General features: G+C 35.8%; 1 protein-coding gene across 4 annotated transcripts in view; it reads left to right on the forward strand.

Moving 5' to 3' along the window:
* The first annotated feature begins 321 nt into the window (after positions 1 to 321).
* The window catches only part of LOC126854137 (neuroligin-1-like), a 175,324-nt gene continuing 148,642 nt past the window's right edge, over positions 322 to 27,003 (forward strand). Inside the window, exons 1-2 of one of the 4 annotated variants that reach the window (XM_050600545.1) lie at positions 323 to 931; positions 1,537 to 1,986. The gene's annotated coding sequence lies outside the window, so the exon portion shown is untranslated. Of the gene's footprint in view, positions 1,987 to 6,374; positions 6,427 to 27,003 lie in introns of those variants that run through there. The other 3 variants (XM_050600549.1, XM_050600544.1, XM_050600546.1) reach the window with 3 other exon arrangements.

Genomic DNA, 27,003 nt, shown 5'->3' on the forward strand with positions numbered 1-27,003 from the left:
GCGACGTCGCTCGACGTCGAGGCCAGTCGAGTCTCTCCATCCGGTGGGGGGGTTGCTTTCTCTTCTTCCTCCCTTATTGACTCTCTCTCTCTCTCTCTCTCTCTCTCTCTCTCTCTCTCTCTCTCCCTCTCTTCTTCTCTCTTCTTCCTCTTCCCGTCTTCCTTTCTCTATCTCTTGTCAAGTCTGTCGTGCTCTTCCTCCCCTTGCCATTTCTGCTGCCTTTATTCATCCAGATCATAGGTTCGACCCTCTCGCTTCGATCAGCTCGTTCCCTCCATCTCACTCTCGCCACCCTCGCCACCACCACCACCACCACCACCACCACCACCGCCACTTCTTCTCTCCCTTCGTCATTCCGCCACCCTCTCTCGTCCTGCCTCTCCCACTCTAGTTCAATCTCACTCTCTCGCTGCGTAGCTCTGCAAAAACAAGCGTACGGCTATCCCAGTAGTACCCCGATATACAAAGCCGACAGAGCGTCACATTGGGCGCTCCGCGTGCCTAGGGGTAACCGCGTGGACCCTACGTGATCTCTCTTGTCTCGCCGTAAACGATCAGCGTCACACGCGATGAACGCCGCGCGTCACGTGCTACTTGCGCGTGACATTTGGCACGTAAGGATGTAATCCTCGATAACGACCTCGATCCTATGACATTCTCGCGCCGATGAAAAACCATTGTTCCGGTCCGTTCGTTGTGAACACTCCTGCGTTCTCTTCAACAACAAATCTGTCGATAAGACATTTGTTATCAAATTGTGGCGAGATCTCGAAATACACACGCGGAAAATTGTAATTTAATGTAGCGCAGATTCAACGATTGTGATTTGTCCAACAATACTATCGTCCGGATATTCAAGGCTCGATCTTTTCGACCACCGATAGATTTCGAGACATCGAAGGTGCCATTGAGTGTTCTCGACGATTTAGTCGTGAGTTATTGGGAAATTGGCGAGGAGCAACGAGAAAATTGCGCGCGTGTATAAAGGTGACGATAATCGCGCAAAGATGAGGATGTCGAGATCAAATTGGCCGAGGAAAATTGGCAGCGCGCAATGATCCCTCATGCGTAATCGCAGATCTCGCTCTTCTCAAGGATTCCACCACAAAGATTACGACAGCATGAAGACGGAAATTCATCGAAAAATTTGATGCTTATACGCTTATAGTTGAAACTTGTCCCGTTGTACTTGACATCATCGGTGATGGTCGTTTCAGAATAACGGGATCTCATCAAAGCGTTTTATGATTGAGACTGTTTTTCTTGGTGTAAATCTCTCTTTGTCTGTTTGTCTCTTTCTTTCTTTCTATTCATTTTCTATCACATGTCTTTTTCCTACGAAACTTGCTCAGATTTCTTCGTAAGAAATTACACGAAACTCGAGGAATCATTAGAGTGTTATCATCATTGGTCGATGTCGACCAAACTTTATCCGGCTGTCGATAATTCGTAGGCATTGTCCGATCATAGTTTAGTATCTCGTCGTCAGTCGCGCCTTTAATAACCGCATCGTGTGTAATGATTGATTGTTTCCAGTTTTCGAGAGAAAGAGAAAGAAAGGATGAGTTTTTGTAATACAACGTGCACGAGAGTTGGCAATCAGAAATGAACATTCCTTTGATCGTCGTTCTTTTATCGAGCCGATCATTGTATTATTGAGCAGATTAGGTGCTTGAAAAAAAATCAATGTATATTATTATTACGCGGCACGAAAATTTCTGCTAAACGTCATAATCAAGGCAAACTGATTCTGAAAGAGAAGTTAACTCGCCCATCGACATTTTCATAGACATTTTCTCGACCTTTTACGTGCGGATATGTAGGATGGTCCTCGTCATTTGGCGCGTTTGCAAAGGTGAATTGGCGCAGAGCGTGTGATACGGACAATACAGATTATTTCGAGCACGAGGATCGGATGCTGCGAACGGCTGGCAGAATTTACAGCACATTCGGATGGAGGAAGATTCTGACCGCTCGCATTAGTGGGTAAGTCGATATATTTGATGCCTTTGCTGTATTCAATCTATGTACAGTAAAATCCTTAATTTTTCGTATTGATGCCCTGTATATTGCTAATCACAAATTTATCGCAAGATAAGATAATAATTTAAATCTCTTATTACATGTAAAGATTCGAGAGACAAACTCGATTAATAATCATACAAAATTGGATGTATTACCGTGTGCAGTTGTTGTTTGTTAATCCTTTATACTTTATACATATGATATATATATATATATATATATATATATATATATATATATAATGTTGTTGATAAAAAGTTTATCAACAATAAGCTTATTTCTTATTGGTTTTATAACTGTTAGTTTTTGGCAAATACGTATAAGCATTTTATATACACATATAATGTATTTTAAGATATTTTATTATAAAATGCAATTTTGAGTGTAGAGACAAGAGTATTTGTGTTTTTTGCAACAGCAAAAAATATAAGATATAAAATATTTGGAATTGTTGTGGATCATTTCTGATCTTTTCTCGTTTAATAATATACCCTTTGTAGTCGATCAGACCTTAGTTATAAGATAATTGACGTTCGATTAATTAGAATTTGTTGTTTTCAATGTTCCTTATTGTCGGAAATAGCTATTTATTCACGAAACAGTTTTATACATTTCGATGACAATTTCCATGGGTCTCTTTTATATCTTTTATATTTTTTTACGCTGTTTAAATTGGATGGAAATTTGCTCTTTTCACAAGAAACAAAATTTAACTATTTTAGAACAGTTTTATCTATAAGTCTATTCGAAAGCTTACAAAAACATTTGTATAAATAAATGTTTTTTTTTGTTGGTCTAAGAAACATTTACGTTAAATTATTGAAGAAATAAACTTTAAATAGATTGACACAAATTAAATTATTGTGGCAAAGTTAATTGGAGCATACATCAGAATTATTTAATTCTTCTTTGCCATCTTTAATATAAGATGGAGTCTATATCTTAGATTTTAAATTTTTATTTATGTTTAATAATTATTAGAATTTTGATTATTGGAAAGTAGTCACGCGTAGAAGATGAACTTTGGACGTAAAAATAAATTTCTAAAGAAGCTAAAGAGAATAATACGACAGAGTTTAGGCCGTCATTAATTTGTAATTTCTTAATAGTGAGCCTTGCAGCGCACGTACTCGCGGTTAAACCAATTTGCAATCGAACAAAGTTCATAGCGCACGTCCTTCGCGTAATTCCGTCCACGATTCAGTGCATCTGACATTTTAACAACGATCGTAATAGCACGCCATACGCAAGTTTCCAGATCGTTGTGCACAGTTAACTGCATTTCGGATTAATTGATCAGCGCAATCGAGTCTGATCCAGACGATCCAGTCTAAATAAAACTGGTCGAATCGCGTTGGTTTTGTTATACGTTTGTAATATAATAACATTTCCGCGAGTTTAGATTCATTTTCGGATGAACGTTTCAAATACGAGTCACGCCGCTTTCATTATCAAGAATCTAATTAGTATTAGTCTCAAATTGTTCTGACGCAAAAAAAAAAAAAACATAATATGAAACGAAACTCCGATTTTCATTTTGTATTATCCTCGTTTTGTTTTATTTTCCTCTCTATATCTGCCTCCCGAAAGAGACTCTTATGTGTATTCCTTGCCTTACGATAATTACTCGAAGGTAATTTCGAAAATTGCTCCGACTATTGTACGATCTTGTAAATCGAATTATCTTTTCTCTATATACCTCCAGGAAAAATATGCGCGGAAGTTTTTGCTACTTTTCAAATGAATGCTAGCGCACTCAATCTTGTTTACCGGCGTTGCATTTTATCGCCTTTTATATCTATAACGTCTCTAATATCGACAAAAGTCGCTTTTCCAACTGTTTTTCGTTTCTATTTCCACGCATAAAATTTTGTGTTCACACAATTATTTTTATATAGTAGACAATTTTAAATAGTATTGCATCCATTAAATGGATACCCTTCTCTTGCCCTCCCCCCTTATAAGCTCAATTCTTTAAAAAAATATTGCCTACGCTAAGATCGATTTTCTTGGATTGTTTTCTTCATGGCTGAAAAATTAAAATATAATCAATGATAAAACATAATTACTTTGTTGAGAACTAGCTGAGGAGAGTTGGAGAGAGAACGGGACAAATTGATTGTGAGACAATCTTGTGGAATATTCTCTGATAGATCACAATGCTTGAATTTAGTGGCATCATTTTCGTAATAGCGCGCACATCAACGTACATGTCCGTAATGATTTGACTTCTCTCACATAATAGTCGTGGTAGCGATCTGCCATATTAACCTGCTAGAACGTGCTTGGATATATATGTATTCCACTCTGTTATATATTTCCTCTCTTTTTCTCACTTTTTTATTGCATAATATATGTCATTTAAAAATATCTATTTTTAAATAGATCTAGTTTCTTTAAAAAGAGAAAAATCAATTTAAAACACAAACATACAAAGGTATTTTTGAGAAATTAAAATAAGAATTTCTATTCAAAAACGAGATAGTTGAAACATTACGTGCGCATGAAATAATTTTGGAATATAATTCCTCAATTTTTTCCACCACGCTGAACAATTGTTACAACGAAAGAGGAAGTTTTACATCTTGACGTAGTCGATGGAGTATATATAAATAAGATGTCGCGCTAAAAATTTTAGTGCGCGTGTAAACTTCACGTTTGACTCTCGATGAAGCTTCCTAATTCCTTATCTTTCCTACCTTTCACAATATAAGCATGTCAACTACAGATTATAATGTACATAAAGTATGAGAAAGGTACAGGTAAATATTTGCGATCAACACACAATTAAATTCTTTTGATTTGTCAACGATTTGTCCAAATCACAGACGCGCTTTTATATATCATTTACATGTTGTATATGTTAATATATAAATACATTATAATTATTATATTTATAAAATTTTAGAGAGAGCTATCATAAGAGATATTACAAACACGAGAATAGAAAAAATATCAATTTTACGTGTGTATTATATTAAATCATTAATCATCATTCTACGCTTTGCGAATTTTGTTTACGGCCTTGACTTTGCATTCATTTTCGTAACTTATTATGCAATCATATATATTATATATGCTCCACGGCGCGCAGTCGCTTCCTATTATAGTCATAAATAAATGCAGCACGTGCGTGTGAGAAAAGAATGAAGGAGAAAGAAAGAGAGAGAGAGAGAGAGAGAGAGAGAGAGAGAGAGAGAGAGAGAGAGAAAGATTTCTTTTACCCTGCGAAATAAAATATCGCTCTTAAAACGGCGCCATTCTTGACATCGTCGTCGTAGGTTTCAAATCGGCGCTGGATATGCATTCTCGTCGCACGCGCTTTGCATATCAAGACTTGTGTATCAAGTTGCCCTTTGTGTATCACGTGACCGACATAGAGAGGTTGCAAGCTTCTATCTATCTTTTCTCCTGCTTCTCCTTTGCATACATATGCCGCATGTGTGTCCGATCATTCTGCTGGCACCTCGTCATTCTGTATCACACGAGATTTTACGAGTTGCTTGCCCGGTAATCGTGTGATTACACACTTGCGATTGCCCGAATACTGTACGTGTGTGTTGTGTTTGTGTATGATGTGCATCTTTGAATAGGTAATATTTTCGCAATATGCAAGATCACCAGCAAAATCACTCTCTCGCGCACATATTATAACAGACTTCAAAATAGTTTAGATATTTTAATTAATAAATGATCAAATAATCTATAGTTTGCACACACACACACACACACACACACACATAAAGTATGTATGTATTTGCAACAAACAGGATATTGTTACATTGAAATTTTAATCTATGAAAAAAATTGTGCTATTATTATTATTATTATAACTTCTTTCGGAAGGAATAAATGTCGTATAATTATTTATATATATTTATGAAATGTATCTCAATCCGATGCGAAGAAAATGTAATAATATGCACTGGCTAATAGTATAATACATTAGTTTTTGTTTTATATGTAATAGAAAATAAACATAATCTAATCATGATTTAGGGAAGATTCTATGGATTCATAGAATTCTATGGATCCGAATTTCAGGAGATAGCTAATATATTTGTATCACTGTGCTTCTCTTAATAGTTTCTCTGGATAACAATTTCTCTATAAAGGGAGTTTGACAAATCTGTTTTCTTTTACACTTATATTATTTAATAACACACGATATAGATTATTTCATAACAAATACGTTTTATACAAACAAAAAATATACATAATTTTAAATAAAAGTAGTATATGTATGTTTACAGAAAAATGAAAAAAATTAAATAATTTATCATTTTGTTTATTCTTGCGACAAGCATTTATTGTTTACAAAGTGTCACCGACGTAAAAATCAAACGATACGGAAAGAGGTCCAGCAAAAAAGCGCTTTACGAGAGAAGCTCACGTGCCGAGGTAAACATTTCATTCATATTTCATTAAGTCACTCGTCTCCAATGTTAAGCACTCTTGTCTCCTACAAACTATACATGTCGCGTACAATGTACGACTGTATCACTCGGAATACAATCACGCGAGAGGAGGGGAGGCTTCATGTAGTCCTTTTACTGATACGGAACTAATACGGGAGAGGATAAAACTCTCCTCTTTACCTTAAAACCTCTTCTTTTATTCGCAAATCCTGTATTCATTTATTCTCGGTATGGGCCCGTTATTTTTGCGAACTTAACTGCCGATATTACTGAAGTGATGCTCGTGATAACGAAACGAGATGGTATTAATTTGACTTAATGCAAAGACAGGTCGGTAAGAAAAAGGAGATGACCACTTTAATTATGAGCGCACTTCGTAATTAAGTAATTCTTAATTAAATCTCGTCCCATCACATCAACATAAGTAACGTTATTAGTCTGTTTGATTTTAATCTCTCATTTTGCATAGATTAGATGAAATCGCGATTCGCAATGTGACTCAAAAAAGAAGTTGAACTCTCTCTCTCTCTCTCTCTCTCTCTATTTATCTATCTATCTATCTATCTATCTATCTATCTATCTATCTTTCTCTAAAATCCGTGGCATTAAACCAAGCATCATCGCGTTGAACTTTCCAGTTAACCGTTGACGCCTGTAGAGAAATCGCGGTCGCTCGCTTGCACATATATACGCGAGACTGTACAAATGTCATTTGCGCAAATTGCATTTCTCAAGCAAACGAATACTTTACAGAGCGGTACATGGTTACCCTTGCTGAGCGCACCCAATATCAGATGAATCTTGCTAGGAACCGCTTTCGGTCCTACATTCCGTTACTACGCCGAGCTTGTGTAACATGATGTGAGCTTGCATAAGCTTGATGTCTACCTCGATGTTCTGCCTATCTCTTCTTCATTAAGATTGATATCTTTAATTCAATTGAAAAGCTTCAGCTTTATCTCGTCAAATGAGATTGTCTTTGTCAAGCTGAGCGTACTCAGTTTAATAATGATGCTTATTATTAATGTTATTACAAGAGACTACAAATTATGGATATTAATCTGATATTTTAATTTAAATATTCTCTTTCTTTACTCTAAAGAGTGTTTAAATCCGGATAGAATCTTAGTGCAATTGCTTTGCGAAATTAAGCTCTTCTTTTAAATATACATACAGAATGTGCCGAAATTCGCGACTCAATACATTATAGTAGAAAAGTTCTTGAAAAATTAAGTGATAAAAGTATTTCAGATTTGAATTTTTTCACAGATATACATTTAATTTTATTTAATATATAACAATTTAAAACTTCTCTCTCTCTCTCTCTCTCTCTCTCTCTCTCTCTCTCTCTCTCTCTCTCTCTCTGGTTCATCACAGAATACGTTTAGAGATAATCGCCCGTTCGTGCATATGCACTAATATTAGTGACGCATATACAATTCACAAACTGTCTAATCGTATTTTGTGATTGTCCAACTGTATACATTTTTTAATCTCAAAAACTACTGTTTGAAATAAAAAACAGCAATTATAGTTTCATTCCTTAATTTTTCGAAAATTTTTCTGCCATAATAAGTCATAAATTTTGGAACACTTTTTTTGAAAATGATAAAGCAAATTCACGAAGCATATGAAGAAGTATTGCAATAAAATATTGCTTTTTTTTTTCTTAAAAGTTTGTTATCTGAGAAATCTAGAATTGAGAAATCTAGAAGTTTCTGACATTCAAATCTGAAAAAAAAAAAGATTTCCGCGTATAATTCATATTCTCCGTCAATCGGGACAATATGCCGATCAGTATCGATTTATTAAATACATTTGTGCAAAGTGATAAACACATTAGAGCGAAGCGGGCGAACCGTTTATTCGCGCGTACAGCATTATTAATTGCTATTATACGGAAATGCCTTATGCGCGAAATTGCAAGTGCGAGGTATACATGACTCGATAACGACCGATGAAAAATCGCGCATTAATTCCAGCCTATTTATTACATTAGAAACATTCGCTATGTTATCCGGCACTTATTTTTCATTCTGCCATCGTTAGCTGCAATGCAACCGCGGCTATTGCGAGCTATTAATCTTTTTCTCTTCTCTTGCCCTTTCACATCTCCTCTCGTTTTCCTTCTTCCTGTATTGTCGCCGCTCGTCTTGCGTCTCTCTCCATCGCCCAATCTCTTTTGATATAATTGTAATAGATCGAGACGCGTCGCGCGCGCGAGTAATGTCGAATATTCTGCTCATTCGTATCATCTTGTACTGCGACGAGACGGAAACAGCAGGTGGCTCTTGAATCCGTTTCTCTCTAGACAAGAAAAGCGCGCATCAAATAATTTCGCTGGCAACGGTAGACATTCGTCAGTGTCATCTGCGGAAAGAAGGAGCACCTCCTTGTGGGAAAGAAGTTTTTTGAGCGCTACGCGCTGCTCGCGGAGCAGTTCCGCCGACATCACCGGGCAAAAAAATAATTTGTCAACTAGTTCCTGGAAAACTGAATTTCGCGAAGAAGCAACTATAGACTCTCTGGCGCGTGTTCGGAATCGGAACATGTTATATATTTTACTATATGACCGATAAAATAAAAATATATGTGGTATATAGTTATTTTATATCACTTTTCTCTCTCTCTCTCTCTCTCTCTTTTTATCTATCTAAGGATTGTGATATCAAAATAATAATAAATAATAATAATCGTACATCTCCCATTATATGTATATAAAGTACGCTAAAATTAAAATAATATAAAATATGATATTAACATATGCAGGATATATCGAAAATCGTTGTACAAGTAAAAAAAATGAATGTAATTACTCATACAAATGCAAACAGAAAACGTAAATTGAAATTTTAACATACAAACTTTTGTTTTCGAAAAGATCTTTGCAAACCTATCGCATTTACTTTCAATTAACAAGAATCATCAGATTTTGCAGATTTTCATTGTTAGTCATATCACGTATATGTATATTATAAATAGATAGATATCTATCTATTAATATTTTATCGTATTCATTCATTGTCGTCCAGACTCGTTATTGCTTTCTAGCTAAGGAGAGAACATACTGAAACGTTGTGAAAAGTGATTTGTTCCTGAAATTAACTCTGCGCGAGAATACGCGAAAGATAAGCGTACATGCCTTCTTTTTTTAATACACATAAGTACGCGAAATAAACATGCTTTGTTTATTGAAGGATACGTGTCTAGTTTGTAGGAGCATATGTGATAGAAATAAACGCAGAAATTGAGAAAGAGAGGGGAAGAGGAAGAGAGGACAGAAAGAGAAAGGGAGGGGAAAGAGAGAGAAAAAGAGAGAAGAATAGAGGGATCGCGATCGCGCGATTATTTAGACTTGGACACTATTTGATAACACGTCTGTTCGGAGAAATATACTGAAAAGAAAAACATCGAACCCGCTCCCGAGATATTTTGTTTCTAGAAAATTTGTTGCGCGTACGCACAGTCAAAATATTCGATATTAACTAGCAATTATCTTTCGATTGACGAAAGGGATTTTGATAGGGATTGTGATTTGTGAATACTTATTGCTGTATCAACTAATGAGAAATTTAATAATAAACAGCTGGCGTTGCTTGCAAGCCGTTTTTCTTCCACATTTTTTAATCGCACGATATTACTTAACCGTCGCAAATGTACACGAGATGTAGGAGTGTGAAATAAAATTTTTATGTTTAAAATGTCGGCCATTTATCTTGATTACATCGTTATTGTGAAAGTTTTGAATTTAATAGAATTAAATATTTTTGGATATAAACGATATGGATGAATACAACATGGCGTACGCGCGCTTGATTTTTAGTTGTTTTCGAGATTTTGCGAGATAGCAGCTTTGACGATACTGTGCCTACGTCACATTTCCATTAGCGAATCGCTGAATGGTAACCGTCGCGAGTAATTGAACTTTTGGAATGTCGATTGAAGCATCAGACGATTTTGTTGTGCTTACATTAAGAGAGATTAAGTGCGTCTTATATATGATATATTGTGAATGATCTTTAATCGATGCGCGAATCGATGTGTGAACTGCGATCATCAGAAGATGTGTCGAGATCGCGGTTAGATCTTCGTCAAGCGTTTTTCTTCCAACATTTTAGCGTGCGAATCCTTTCATACATCCGCGCATTATGTTTAATCATCGAATGTTAATCGTCGAGTAGCGTTTACGCGTTCGTCAATCATCGAATTAGCAACTGTATATATAATTGCGAAATTTGGGAAAGAGTATCAAGAAAGAGTATCGGGCAAAAATATATCGCAATCAAATCGTGTTCTAATATCGCAAATGTGATGGTAAAATAATGTGTTAACAACAGATAAAATACAATGGTATAATAACGGAATATAACGAATGAATCATCGTCAAAAGTACCGGGCGGATAAAAGTAACGGGCGATTGTTGTTATGATTACGCAATTGTTCAAATACTGCGAATGTACATATATCGGTAATCGATATTTGATTGAGAATGTATCACTGCGCGTAAGTGAATATTGGGAGAAAGTATCACGATTATTTCTTTTTTTATGATTTTTAATATCTGAATTAATAAATGTTCCTCAGGAGTATGAAAAATATGTCCGGCAACTATCAAATTCTAAATATCGCGACTATTGTGAGTGATGTAGCGATTGATATCCAATCGACTAAATATCGCTAATGAAAGTTTCGGACAGAAAGACTAATATGGATCGGACGAGAAGGAAACAGCGAGACGACTGATAAGCCTATAATTATATGTATATATTAAATATAATTGAGAGAAAAATTCTGAATATATAAAAATTTTGTATCTCTATATGGAATTGTACCAAATTGCGTTAGCATTTCATATAGATTAATAATTTAATTTTTTTTTTTAATTCAATTAAAATGCGATTATCTTTACTAATATCGTAAACTAATTTTATTAGATTTAATGAACGTGTCGATAATTATTAATGTGAGAAATAAAGAAGTACATTTAATTTTGTCATTGAAAGATGCTTGACATCACGATTTCCGGTCTTTATTTTATTTTATCTATATTAATTTAATTAATTTGATATTTTAGTCATAAAGAAATATATTAAATTTAACGAATATTTAATATAAGGAATATTTTTTACCACGAAGCATATTCGGAGCGTCTACTAGATGCTGCGAACGTTACCGCTATATCTTTGTTTTGAGATAGTTTTTAGATTAAAAAAAAAAAAAAAGACAATACTATTTCTCAGTATTATTTAATAAATACTATGAGAAAAGAAAACTCGCGGTTTTATAAAATTATTAATTAATTAATTAATTAATTAGAATTTACATGTTATAAATCATTGAATGTATGTAATAAAATTTTGCTGTAATCCTGGCGCACAAAATTTTGAGTCACGATAGTGCAAGGAAATTATAAATATTCATCTTATCGGATACCATCTCATTGGTCATTATTGCTCCGATAATTATCGGGTTCGATCGTTCGCTGTATCTTAAAAATTGCGAAATATATCGAAAACAACGAGCCTCACTTCGATAATCTATTTAACCATTCGGCCGAGCCGCGTTTCTCGCGAAAACAGAGGCAAGCTCGTGAGTGAGACGATTAAGAGAAAGGATACGAAACTGCCAGCAGTCGCTCTAATTGGAAAAAATAAATTAAAAGCCGGGCGTGTGCATCCGAGAAAATGAAATATCTAGAGATATATTCTCCGGCTGCGGCGCGCGGCATGAAGATGCGGTGGCAACGTTTCTATGACTGTCGGACAGCGCGGCGCGCCGCATCCATTAATTAATTTTTTGTGCCCTTTTCCAAATTCCAAGTTCCAATTAAGCCGAAATGGTTGAAAGCTTAATCTCCACTTCATCTTACGCTTTGCGCTTAGAATAATATCCGGCCTTGAAAGAAGAAGGAAGGAGGAACGCTAGAAAGATAAAAGAGAACGGTCGGATAAAACGATCCGCCTCGCAAGTACAACAAGTACTGGTCTCTCGATGCCGGCACGTGCAAGCGAACTTTTAATGTCCATCGGACATACTTGTTGGTAAATAGTAATTCAAGCATGCGTGACGCGCATGCATTACTGCAATGGTGGTACTCCTTTTTCGGCCGCCCAGACAGCTGAAATAATCTTATAAATTAACCACCGATTGAAAATTCAATCGTAATGCTACATATACTTAAAATTAAATATACACTTTACGATACACATTTCATCAATTTATTTCATTTTCCATACCGCGTATTATTGTTGTTAAAACTTGCTTTTTAGTTTCGATATTTAAAAAATAATATTAAGGGAGGAGATATAAAATCTAGATAAGAAAAAGCTCCATGAAAGCTTCTAGTGAGAAGTCTTTTCATTACTATTGCGTTTCTTTCTATCGTCTCGAGCAAACTATGTTAATAAAGAGGATGGATGAGATGAAAAGAGACACTCGCAAGAGGCGTCGATTTCGCTAGCGGGTGACATCCGCGCAGCAGGTGATAGCGCGACTTGTTAGACAAAGTCGACAAATCGTGCACTTTCCAACCCATAGCTTGTTGTTCATATAAATTTAAGCGCGTTGTATGAGCGTTGTTTTCCTTTTACGTTGCGTAACAAAAAACACAAAATTTCCGGCTGTATAAATATCGGTAAATAAATCAAGATTGCGCGTTGTATCGATTATCGTATACTGTGAATGTCGTTCATTAACCTGTTATAGATCTCGTTCCTTAGAATATTTTATAAATATGTATATACATATAATAAGTTAATATTTTTTATATTCCACAAAAGAGCAGGTCCTCTTTAAATGTATTTTTAAATATATTTTTTTTTCTGGTAAATTTCTATATTAGGATATAGATCTTTATCTCCGATTTGGTTCAAAATTTTCATAGAGCTTTCTTTTGATCTAGAATTAAGAATTATATTTTATTAAAAGCAGCAAACTATCGATTTCTTACTTTTTATGCATTTAGACGTTATAGTTGAGAAATAATAGACGTTAGTTGAGAAATATATAGAGTGATGGCAGTTATTTAGTACTACGCTATCTGAATCTAAAAAGTAAGAGCATGGGTGGGGAAGAGGTTCCGCCCCTCTCCTTGCACCCTTATCTAAAAAAATCTAACTTAAAATAATAATAAGGAATTTATAGTTTGCCTGCTTTGAAAATATCCTTAAATCAATCATTAAAATATGGCACAAAGTTAATTAAAAAAATTAATTTTTCTGTAAAAGAGAGCGATTTTATATACTTTTATTATAAAGTACCAGTTGATAATAACTTTTCTCAAAATATTTTGTAAAATATTGCTTGGAGAGAAAATATAGAGGCAGCTAACAAGGAAGAAAAAAAAAAAAACTGATAACTCGTCGTTCAAATAAAATCGTACGCTGAATCCCATTGCGCTTCTGGTTGGCAAATTTTACTTTGAAGCCGCATTGTTCATTTATCACACAAAGTTGATTTGTCGTTTTATATTTGCATCACGGGAATACATCTTTTCAATCTCACCGTTGTCAGGGAACGGACTCGCGCGGAATTTGACGTCTCGTAAAATTTTTGTCCGCGCATTGTCATAGTTTAAACTTTAGTTTCAATCCTGCTTGTCTGTGAATAAAACTTGAAACGAACGGTTACCATAGGTATTTGTTACCATAAATTCCGTCACTCGCGCAGTTTACAGCTCGCGTTAGCAGCAGCGTTCATCCTTCTTCTAGTCGCTTCGTAACGTTTTAACTTTCCAAAATTTCTTTTGGCGAGACATTTTCTTATCCTCGGGCATCTTTCCCCAACTCCCTCCCTTCCTCCCTTCCTCCCCCCCCGCCCCCTCTCTCTCTCTCTCTCTTTCTCGGCTTGTCGAGGCACGTTTTCGAGAATCTAATTTCTCGTTCCGGCGCATTCGTTCCGGGATCTGGAGCTTTTTGCGCGAACAATAATGGCCGCGCACCTCTCAATAACCTGACACGACGACTTTTCCCTCTACCCATCACTTCTACCTACCTTGCTTTCGTGCTTTTTTTCCCGGCATTCTCGTCTCCGGCATCGCATCTGGAGTCAATTTCGCTTTTTCTCCGTCGTGTGATTTTTTCCGATCAGCTCCGGCGCCGCGAACAACGGCTGCACTGCAGGCTGGAAGAAAAAAGCCAGACGAAGAGGTGGCGGATGAAAATAAGACGATGAGAGGATGAGACACGTTGAACTGCTGGGTAAATCTCATGAGAGATTTGCGAGATAATCGAGGCATCGGTAAAATAGAAATACATGGTTTTGGTACTGATTGCTAAACAATTTCCTCGCCGTTGTTTTTCTTTATTCCCTCGCAGATATATTAGAATCATACCGAGTCTGATTTATACATTTTATCGCTGAAAGAGCCCAGCTTTCGAAAATCTTGTTAAATTCAATATATCATATCCGCTCGTCAGTTCTTATTCGCATCTCATTCAAATTAATCTTCCCAGAAACTGGCTTGTTCTCAAAATAAATGCCTCGTGTATTATTCCAATGTGATAACATGTCAGACATTCTCGTTGTAGATGAGAGGAAACAATAAAAGATAAAAGGAGAGAGAGAGAGAGAGAGAGAGAGAGAGATTTATGAAATTAATAATTTTATGAGAGAATAGCTTTACTCGTTTAATAAAAATGATTTGACGTTTCATAGTACAGAAATTATTACGGTAGAGAGATTCCGTGCTTTTTAGATAAAACATTATTGCATACAATCAAAATGCAAATCGGAGGTGAAATATGTGACAGTTGATAAAGAGATTACGGAATCTTACTTGTCGTACTATGGATTGATACTATGTAATGTGACCATACAATAGAATGTATCCATGTAGAAATATTTACAGTCGATTTAAACTTGTTCTGCGCCATATCGTGACAAGAAGTTTCGTGACGATGTGCCGCCACGTTTAATACTGCTGACATATAATCTAGGTCGCAAAAGTGGATGTTACACGCGAAAATATTTGAGGGTGTTAATGGAATGGTATTTCTTAGGAAATAATTTACTTGTGCGTTGTAATATATTTCTTTCGAAAATATTATATATCTCTTCTTTTTCTTTTCTTTAACAATCAGTTCAGTAAAATCATTATTCCCGCGTATGTAAATTAATATGTGTATAAACGCAATCAATATATCGCACGAATATGAATATAAAGATTTAACATATTTAAGCGTTAACGCAAAAATGATTTAATATTTAAACATTCAAAGCTGTAATTTCTGATCTCGACATTCGGTATAAGTTAATTAATTTATGTATTATTATGCCCTAAAATTATACGAAACGGGTATCTTCTTTATTATAGTATTTTCCAATGCTGCCGGTAAGTCGTCAATAATTACAACGAACTCAATTTACGCGCAGATGTATTGTGCTGCAGCTGCGAATAAATTGTTTATCGGTAATGGGCAATGCGCAATGATACTGATAAATTGTAATGGAATTATTACGACCGGTATTACATTGCCTTTAATCAAGTCCACCAGATGACAAAGTTAACGATAGAGATTGCTCCACGCGTTATGACAATTACATTAACTTTGGCTATTCACGTATTAAGATATTTAATTAAAAGGAATTAATCATCACGCTTTGTTTCCGCGATTTGAAGTAATCGAATGTATATTGTATTGTACAAAGTGTATCAAAGAGGATGATTAACTTGATTTGTTTATGGACAATTCCATCACTTTATGAGTTAACAAAATGTTTCATAGTCAGAATGTAGTATTATCCGTTTGGAAACTAGCTGCAATTTCTATTAGAATGGATTTTCATTAAATATCTACGAGCCTATGAGTGTATAGTTTTCTTTGGGCTTTCATAAATGGTAGGTTTGATTAAAAAGAGAATAAAAGACAAAAACAGACGTCTCTCAAATAAACCAGAAGCATTCGGAACTCTTCGATCGCGCAATCCATCTCATTGTTTCTTTTGCAAAATTCCTAAAAAGAGATTGTACCAATTGTACCTTTCTTTTACAACATTGAAAGACAGAGATACTCTGATATTAAGCTACAATTAATCTTGAAAGAAATTCAAAGTTGTCATCAACGAATAGAGATTACAAATCGTCGTCCCCGTACAAAAATTACACGTAATTATTATAATAATAGTTACTTTTATTTTTTCATTAACTGTAACTAATAGCAGATAACGAACATGTGTGCAAAAATGTTGAGCGCAAAAATTGAAGCAAACACTCGCGTAGTGCAATCGCAATCAGGCCAATCAATTGTCTTCTTTTTTGCGATTTCCTCGCACAATGTCCGCGTACTATTTCTTCATGCAAACTCGTCGCATGATTAAGAAAAGACTACGACAGCAAAAAGAAAAAAACTTACGTGCATGAGAACAATGAGAAAAGGGTGGCGAAGAGGAGAGACAAAACGGCGACGGTGAAAATGCGCTCCGTATGCACGAAAAATAGGTTTGTGCGCGGGTTCGACGAAAAGAACACGCGGCGAGTCGGCGACTCGCACGGAATGCACTCGGAAAAGTAATTAGCATAATAAATTAGCTCGCAAATAAAACAGGTCTGTGGCATGGAGGCGCATGCGGCAAGCGCGGCTAACGACATCACTTTCGTGATTAGGATAACAAAGAGAGCTAGCAGCCTTGCTCCCGAAGGGGTGTGGTTGCCTTGGAAGAGCGTGCACGCCAGCGAAACGTCAATTAACGTGCGGTGAGAGGAAGAAGGAAAAATGTCGTGATGCCGGATAAAGAAAGCAAGGAAAAATAAAAGAGACAGAGAGAGAGAGAGAGAGGGTGAGAGAAAAGGGACTGGATGGATACTTTGTGAGATGTTCATCCATGACCACCAGTCGTTACGGCGTTGTTTTTTTCACGACTGCAACTTACTATGAATCCCCGGCCCCGGCAAAAGAGTTCACTCTAAAGGGGTTCAAAAAAACGTTCAGTCGCGTTTGCTTCTGCGGAGTAAAAGCGGCTAAAATTAGTTTAGCGTCACTTCATTTCGGTATTCGCGGTTCATGGGGCGCTTCGAACTTGGTTCTCCCGGCAAAAGAGACAGAGAACTTCTTTTTTCGCTCATTCAGCTAGGGCTCCTCGACCTCGGAGCTGTGTGTAAAGAGTACGGAGAATATCTGGTAGGAAATCCCTCCTTTTACTCGGCAGAGAATCCTACTCCTTACTCTCGAGTGTTCATTGCAAAACTTGGTCGCGGGGAGCGCTACGAAGACTGAATCTTTTTTTCCATCGCGAGGATTTCATCCTGTACGAGTACTTTTTTTGCTAATCTTGTAAAGTAAAGAGCGAATCTTTTTACGGCCGATGCGAAAGACGGAGGAGAATTTTCTATAATTATTGAAAATGTCAAGATGTCTTTTTGTTCATTGAATTTTACGACATTTCTCTTTCTCTCTATCTGAAAACATGTTTCTACATAAGACATTTATTAGCTTCATCGTTTAATTATCTTTGCAAAAATGATTTATATAATTGGCTAAGTAATTATTCAATTCTCTTAAATTCGCATCTTTACTGATTATAAGCCAGAGCGTTTACTTTTTGGAAAAAATACTGAAAATACTTGAATTTTCAGGGATTTTTTTGCACTTGAAAAAATCAGGAAATTTTCATAAAATTTTTATTAGAATTCTTTAAAATATTTCTTTTATCTTAAATTTTGCACAAAAATATTTGAAAAATCAGAAAATTCTCAGCGAATTTTTTCACATGATTTGTATAGACATCCTGTGATCATGAAAACAATATATTTATATATATTAATTTTATTCATTTTATAAGCGCGACGCAGGATAATAAATAAAAAGAGGAAAATAAAGGTATAAATGAAATCCGCGTAGTTAAGATTGATGAGAGCCGCGCAATGTGTCAAATTGCGAATTTTGTGCAGTTGCGAACAATCGTAAACGGGGGAGCGTAAATTGTCGAGAGGGAGGATGCGATATTTCGACGCGATCGTAGAAGCGAAGAGGCTACGATGAGTCATCGTAGAAGATGTCGATCGGATTCGATATTATTCAACGGTTAGATCTACGGCGTCTTATCTATAATTTGATTTTTCAGCGTGACGAATGTTCGGCGTATCTGCGAGACCAAGCGGTTCGTCACATTGTGTTTATTGTTGAGGTGAAGCGGTGATAATAACGTTGTCGTCGTCGTCGTCGCGACATTCCATGGAAAATTGTATGCGTTCTTTAAAAGAGTCACTTTCTCGACAACTTTACGCCGGGCCATATCTCCGAGTTTTCACTTAAAACCTCTCTCTCTCTCTCTCTCTCTCTCGTGGTGAAGGGGAAAGGGGAAAACGATCGTGCGTCTTCGTATCGCATCTCTTCTCTTTTCTTTCCATCATTCGCTAGGAACGACGACTTCCGCACTTTGCAACCTCGTCGTTTTCGCATCGTGCATTATACCTTATCAGATCTCGAATATCGAGTCTCGTTGCTCTGTTTCATGAGCTTTGCCGCCGTAGCGAGTTTTCTCTCTCAAAAATCCACTTATTGTTTTTAATCCTATTGTTTAATTTTACTTCTTAATCAATATTTTGGCGGTGAAGGCAAAGCAATGCTACTGACGTACCTGAACAATCATTGTAACAATCTTGTTGTTTCGCCTTTTATCCCCGGCTCTTTGGACCGCTTGGGGATTGCTTCGCTTCTGCGCTATCATCAGATTTACATTATTTCTTTTGGCGTTGTTATATCCGTATTGGAAGCCCTGAAAGATTTTATTTTGCGTTTTATAACATTTACGTTAGTTTTGATTTTGCCATCGTAGAAGTACGGTGTTTTATCAGAATATTATATTACGTTCGTTTTTTAATGGAACGATTCAATAGGGTAGATTGTACCTTTTTATGAAATTTGAAATTATATGTATATTTAGTTGTAGCTTTTATAATTTATATTATAATTCTTATTTATATTTCAATATATATATATATATATATATATATATATATATATATTGCATAAATATATATATATATATTGCATAAATATATATATATATATATATATTATGCAATATATATATATATATTTATGCAATATATATGCTATATATATATATATATATATATATATGTATAAATATATATATATATATTACTAAAATATATATATATATATATATATATATATATATATATATAAGAAATTAATATAAATATAAATATAAATTAAAAATATATAGAAAATTTTGCTTGCTTATCTTTGAATGCTTATAATAAAGTATTTTTAGAACATAGGTTTATATATATATATATATATATATATATATATATATTGTATATGGTTCGAACAATGAAATCGTTTCTTCGTATTTTTCGATTATATGCTGGTAGAAAATTATGGTTTACGGAGAGAGGAGATAACGGCGATGGCGAATTTTGTTGTACCACAAAATAAAAAGTAGGTTATCGACATCGTCGTTTGCGAAAAATCCAAAGAACGACACATCTTCAGACGATGAATCTTTCATCGCCGTAGTGTCAGCAGTATATTTACCGCGCCCCGATTCCGCTAATTAAAATCTATTTAATTACTTTAACGCTTAATTATAAGATTAATTAAAATACTGACACTACTTGGCGCAATTAACAGATTTATCGCGCCAAGCAGATTAAAAGTCCGTGCCTTACAAATTGCGTTACCTTGCGAGATTGTTGGGTTATATGCATAATCTTGTTCCGGTTTTGTCTGAACCCTCTGCGGAAAGATAGAGAGAGTAGGATAGCGCATGCTATAACCATACTCTCTTATACTGTGCTATAACATTTGGGCGTCGTTTCTCTCTTTCTCTCTTTCTCTCTCTTGCGCGTTACTGATTGTGAGACTGCAAAACATCTGCATTCGACTCCTGCAGTATTTCGTCGGTGGCGCATTTGAACAGAGTTCTCGAAATGTTTGCGTTGACCTCGAATCGAAAGTTGATTTTGCTTTCAAGAAGACGGCAAAGAGAGAGAGAGAGAGAGAGAGAGAGAGAACGGATAACTATGATCCAAAGGCACTGCTATGAGATTGCGCTGCTTGATTTTTTTCACGTTTAACTACTTGAACGTTCTCTTCAAATCTCTCTTTCTCTCTACTCTCATGTCTTTTCGTGGCTCGTTTACCGCCTTAGCTGCAGATGCGCGATACTTGTGTGTGTGCAGCTGCGACCTTAATTCGGTCAATGATAACCGGTTTATCCTCTGTCTCGTTTGCCGTTCGTTGCTTCAGTCCAAGCCAATTTTCCTCTTCGTTTTCTTTGCATTGAAAGCCAGTTTTCTTTCGGCGTTATCGGAACGCGGCTTCAGTTATTTGTAAATAACTGAAAATGAAGTCTTTAATAGAGCAAAGCAGACATATAATAGAACGAACGTAATAAAGATATAGAAATGGGATGAGAAGAGTTGGTTAGCATTTGATGGAATCGAGCTAAGATGATGTTTCAAAAATGAAAGCTTTGCGATATTTTATTATATAAATCATCCTATTCTCTAGTAATTAAAAGTTTTTAAAAAGATGAGATTGCGAAAAGGATTTTTTAACATATATAAAATATGCAAAATGTTGAATAGTTTATTTGAGGAAATTTTCATTTAATTGGTACTACTGTTCTTATTCGTAAATTTATCAATTTTTCGAGTGTGTTCTCCTTGCCATTGTCAGGCAAAAGTAACGCGCAGTGTTATTGGCGAAACGTTCCTGTTCTTCTCAATCTGTTCCGGAAAGCAAATAACAGATATCACGATTTATCTTTCTCCAGGACCACGAAACTTTGTCCTATATTTGTCTCGTACAAAAGCATGCGCGTTTATGTCAGGCACGAGTAGCTTCTCTTAAGCATCGCAAAGTATTTGTTTGTCTTGTTCTCATCTCTCTCTGGATCTCTCGATGTGAAACCCCGATTACGGTCCAGCTTTCTACCGTCAAGTGTTTCACTATCTTTGGCTGTCTCGTTAATCACGCGGATTCTTTAGGAAAATTGGAAGTGAAAATCTTGATATGCACACCAAAGTCGATGCCAGAGAGAAATACTGTCTGATATATTGCGCACAGCATAACGAGCGAAATTTTGGTCTTCCAATAATGAACCGGGGCAAAATGGCCAGTTACACCCAATGAGATGGTTGCTCTCGACGAAAGTAAAATAACTTGCATTCACGAAAATATAGCTTTATATAAGAAAAACTTTGAGAAAAAAGTTTCAACTTTTTCCTCACTTAAGGATGATGAATATGTATTATATATTGAAGAAAAAAATTACTAAATTTAAACAATTTTTTTTTTTTTTTTTTTTATTTAGAAACGTTATTTATTTAAATACTTGTAAAGCAATTCCTATTATTTCAATCAAAATATATATTTTAATTATTATATAAAGGAGACACAGAAGGCAATTAAGAGGCAGCGCGATAATTTGTGTGCACATGTTTTATCAAAATATATAAATCCTTTTTATTCATTCCTTCACGGAATAAATAATGCAGACACTTGCATACTGCTTTCGGCATTTGCTTACGTAATAGCGTAATATTCTCACTTCAAAGTTTCTTGGCAAATCCGTTATTGATGATACATCCTGCACACTCACGTAAACTTCTGAAGAAGTTAATTCATTTAATGAGATTGTTTGAACAAAGCTGCAAAGGGGGTGGAGAAAGGTACTTTTCTTTATCATCCGTTAATCTATCTTCTCGTCATCTGCCTTCGGTGTTTTAACACTTTTTTTTTTTCTTTAAACACGTTGTCGTAAGAGCGGGCATCGCCCCAAGGGTTGGGTTTTCACGGCCTACCTTCTAATTGACCCAGTTCAGAAGATAAGTATCTCGTACAGTCAGCGTCGCAAGTTAGTCCTCCGACAAATCTCGCCATCATCCATGGCCTTCTCTCGGAGCTCTCAGCCCTCAGGAATTTCGATGTCGATGTTGAGAAAGTGTTGATGACGATAATCTTGGAAAAACACGATTAAATTGCAATCACGCTCCGGACGGATTATATTAAATTTTAACCGTTTTAAATTTTTACGCTGATAAAATTATTCGCTAGTAGACGCTATTCAGAAGTTAAATTTTTCACGATTACGACATCAACTAAAAGATTTATATAAAATATACCAAAATCATAGCGGCAAAGAAATATAAAGTATCCACGTTTCTAGAATCGTGTTTGTCTTTTCCTTTCTCTCTCTCTCTCTCTCTCTCTCTCTCTCTCTCTCTCTCTCGATTTTTCAATCAATTTCGAGTCGACATATTAAAAAGGTCATTCACTGACGTACTTATTCTACAATTATTTGGCCAATTATTTTTCGAGAACGATCCACATCGGCCCATTAAATTCTATAATGGGAGGGCGGCATATCGAACAATGTGTAATGTAAGGAGCAAATAATTCATGAAATTTTGTTGGAGGTTGTTGAAATTGCCCGACCCAAAGCCGCACGGCCGGTATAATTGAAAGCGTTTTAGAAGCGACAACCAGCAGGTCCCTGTGGAGGAACTGTGCGAGAGAGACCAAATAAAATAATAACCGGTTATGAAGGCATACAGAGCGGAAAAAGAATAATCCGGTTTTCCTTTGAGAGCGACATAATCCCCCCCCCCCTTCTGGCAAAACAAGGGGTTAAGTAAAGTTGATAACCGAATAATTGCTTAACGCTGCAATGGGGGGGTTAATGAATAAAGAGCAAAAGAAAAAGAAAACAATTATGATACATACAAGCGGAAGAGTGAATCTTTGAATTACGATGCAATTTTCATTAAATGATCAGGATGGAAACGCGAAATTAATTAGGAGCGCATTAGCTCGCATGAAATTTTGACACAATCTGCCAATGGCGCGCGCATTATTCCATACTTTAATAATTTCCACGCTTTAATGCATATATTTGTTACCAATCGATCATTTTGTATAAATTGCATAGGAAGTACGCATCATACAAATTTTGCATAATAATTTCATAATAGAATCAGTCATAATAGAAGACAACAAGGGAGTATACAAAGGAGCATATTTTTTTTTGAAAATCAAATAAATTAAAAAAGATTGCATCAAAATATTTTTATACAACATGCTTACGTTCTATTAGAAATTAAATACATACTAAATATTATATATCTGTAATGTTTTACAACGTTAAGTTGCAGTACACATTGCGAAACCAAATTGCCAAAATAAAAGGCACGTGGAATTACCGTCGTACAACTTCAAAGATTTCTCGGTTAGACAGATACGCGAGAATCCGTAAAAATTATCGATGCTTGAATAATTTTCTTGCTTCCTGGCGCTTCCGCTAGCTATATGGCTTCGTAGTTTGGGACGCTCTTCGCAACACACTCTGGGAATTTAGAACATAAAAATCGGGATATCAGTAACCGCAGCGCGGAGGAAAAGCAGTGCCAGGGCACAGCTCCAGTGATTTCCGAGGAGAGAATAATTTTCGCGCCGCGAAGCCAGAGAGCCAGAATATCTGTGAAAAGAATCAAAATGAGAGACGCGTACGAAAATTTTGTACGCGCAAAAATAAGGAAACGATTACAATCATAATATTAAAAATTGATATATATATATATATATATATATATATATATATATATATATATATATTAGATGTTAGAAAGTAGTTTAAAAAGTTAAGGAATTATGTATAAAATAAAAATATACGTTCCAAAATTGAGGAAAACGCGTGAATCTCGTCGGGAAGAAAAGGAAGATAGGAGTGATAAATTCGAAAAAGTGACAAACGAGAAAAAAAAGAATATTGCGGCACGAAAATGAAATCGGTCCAAGTTGAGAACACCGAGCGAAGAAAGTCGAGACTTCTCCCCTTTTTCCCTTTCAAGCACGACCTACTAACTTTGCTCTTTCTTTTTTTTTTTTTTTCATGGTTTCCACAGTCCATAACGCGCCGACGACGACCTTTTGTCATTGCCGACGACAAATTTGACGGGTTCGCATTAATCTCGGCTCTATTACCGACCCCGCCCGCGTTGCAAAGCCAGCGACGTCGCGGTAATTTCAACTTCCTGAATTTTCGCGGATATGCCGACAGAAAAACTGCCGGACGCGAAACTGCAAGCACGGGGCGCGACTAAAAGAAATGGGACACGCGAGAAATGTCAGCGTATAATGTCGTACAGCTGGGATTTTCTCTTTTTTTTCTTCTTCTTCTTTTTGCGCGCAAACATCTGCAATATGCCAGTGAAACGTGCGCGCGACAATTTGCGACACGATTTGTAATTGCGTGAGAAATAACGCACATATGTATCGACAATTCTTCGAGCACTTTGCAAGACAGGTATGGGTGACGGGCATGTAAAAGGGAGAATAGAGAATCTATCCGATTCGAATCTATCAGATTTTGTAAGTAATCATGGATATCATTCTATATATTACTGTTTAATTTATTTTAACGATGCCAATTGATTTCAATTGATGGCGTAAACCAGCACCAGATTTTCTAACCGTTCGTAATGATGATTATGTCGAGAGCGTAAATACAGTGGTTTTTACGTAGATATAAGGTGCAACGGGTTTTGCCGAGTACGCTTGAGTGATGTTTTAACGTGTTGTTTACAGAGTGTAAGAGAAAAAAAATGTATTTTAATTAGAATTTTATTTTTACTTTGCATACACGCACATAAAGACTGTTATTAGGATATACGGGTCTTGATGCGAAATGCTGCGTATAATTTGACGAATGTTGGGAATTCACGAAGTGGTTTCCAGGGACTATTCGTAAGTTTCTAGTTAGTATGTAAACTTTGACCAGTCATATATCCATTAGCAAGAGTAAACGTGCCATGATTAATGCCGGTACGAGAGTAAATGTTAAATAATTCATATTTATCATTTCCGATGGAAATGAATATCAATATTTAAAGTAGCAAACACATGTGTAGAATAAAATAATGGAAAATATACAATTATACATAATATAATATCAAAAATAATATATTGCAAAAATGATAACTTATATAATATCCTTACCTGCAGTAATTATATTTTTTTTTATACAACTACAATTTTGGAAAAATAAAGAGCATTTTTTTTGTTTTCAAAGAAGTATTTTAGAGAAAATTAACGGAGAAACAAGCGTAGAAATATATAGAGATGCACAAATGAAATACCAATCATCTATACATACTCGCGTCGGCATATCTTTGTATTTTTTTTTTTATCCGCTTTTTCCGCTTCGCGGAAACGAAGATCGCAGTTAAATTGCAAGAAAAATTCGACTGTTTTGCATTAATCTCAGTCCCGCCATTGGTCGTAACGATGGCGATGGCAACAGCGACGCGACGGGAGAGAGCTATCGTAATTTTTGCCTCCTGAATCTCAATGGCTCGTCCGGCTGAAAAACCGTCGCAACCGATTTACTCCACGTCGACCGCAAGAGAACAGGAACGTGCTGACGTGTGTATATAGGCAACACGGAAAAAGGAACGCAAAGGAAAATTACCATGGCGCAAGCAGCGAAATAAAAGCAGCTGTTGCCACTCGCAGTGAGAATATTTGACTTTCGCTCTCTATATTAGATATGCTAATTTTTCCGTTTAATTCTTGGCTCGTGTATTAGCCTTCTTCTTAGTGTTCTCTTAATTTCGTGTTTTCCCCATCCTTTGCCGTTCCACGTTGACGATTCGACAAAACGAAAGAGAATTTTGGCGTTCGAAGAAAGTGCAATTTTCAGAGAATTGCTTAAGTAACTATCGTCAATTTAATACTTTTCTTCAAAAACTCAAATACTTCACTACGGACTAGTGCAAAGAAGAAAGAATCGGGTATATATTAACATGTATTTAAGATATTGATAGCAGTTGGGAGAAAGGCGATTCTCTCTAAACTTTGAAATTTTATAGCTAAAAGGATAATGCGGCGTTAAAGAGTAGGCGATGCAAGAGACGGAGAGTGTGTAAGTGCAATAAAGTGTGATGAAGAAAAGGAAGGCGACAATGAGAAGGATGAGAAATTAAACGGACATCACCGAGAATTGCTAGGTAATTGAAAGCCCAACTGCGAGAGAAGGACGGTGTACCTTTGTCGTTATTCCAGACATGCGGAAGCTCGGAAACCGGAATATGAAGCGGAAAGGAGCGCGATGGAACCATTCGAACATTAATTCAAATATTTTACTTGATGGGAGCTCAATATTTGGTCCATAATCGCGATAGAAACAGTTTTCTCGCGCTTACATTGTTACAGAAATTTGTTATGTATCTTTTATGTATTCTCTTCATACAAATTTGTCTAAGTATTTACAAAAGATTTTGCGAGAGAGAGGGAGGGAGAGAGAGAGAGAGAGAGAGAGAGAGAGAGAGAGAGAGAGAGAGAGAGAGAGAGAGAGAGAGAGAGAGAGAAGAAACACACAATTTTTGACAAGTTTATATATATATATATATATATATATATATATATATATCTTATAAAATTAGTATTTCTATTGTCACACAATCTAATTTTTTATAAACTTCCATATATAACCAAAAGAGAGAGAGGGTGAAAAAGAGTCAATCTGCAAGCCTATAACTCTCGAAAGATTCCCATGAAACCTTCTTTATCTGGTACATAATGCTATC

Source organism: Cataglyphis hispanica, chromosome 13 (assembly GCF_021464435.1).
Source record: "Cataglyphis hispanica isolate Lineage 1 chromosome 13, ULB_Chis1_1.0, whole genome shotgun sequence".
NCBI classification, from domain to species: domain Eukaryota; kingdom Metazoa; phylum Arthropoda; class Insecta; order Hymenoptera; family Formicidae; genus Cataglyphis; species Cataglyphis hispanica.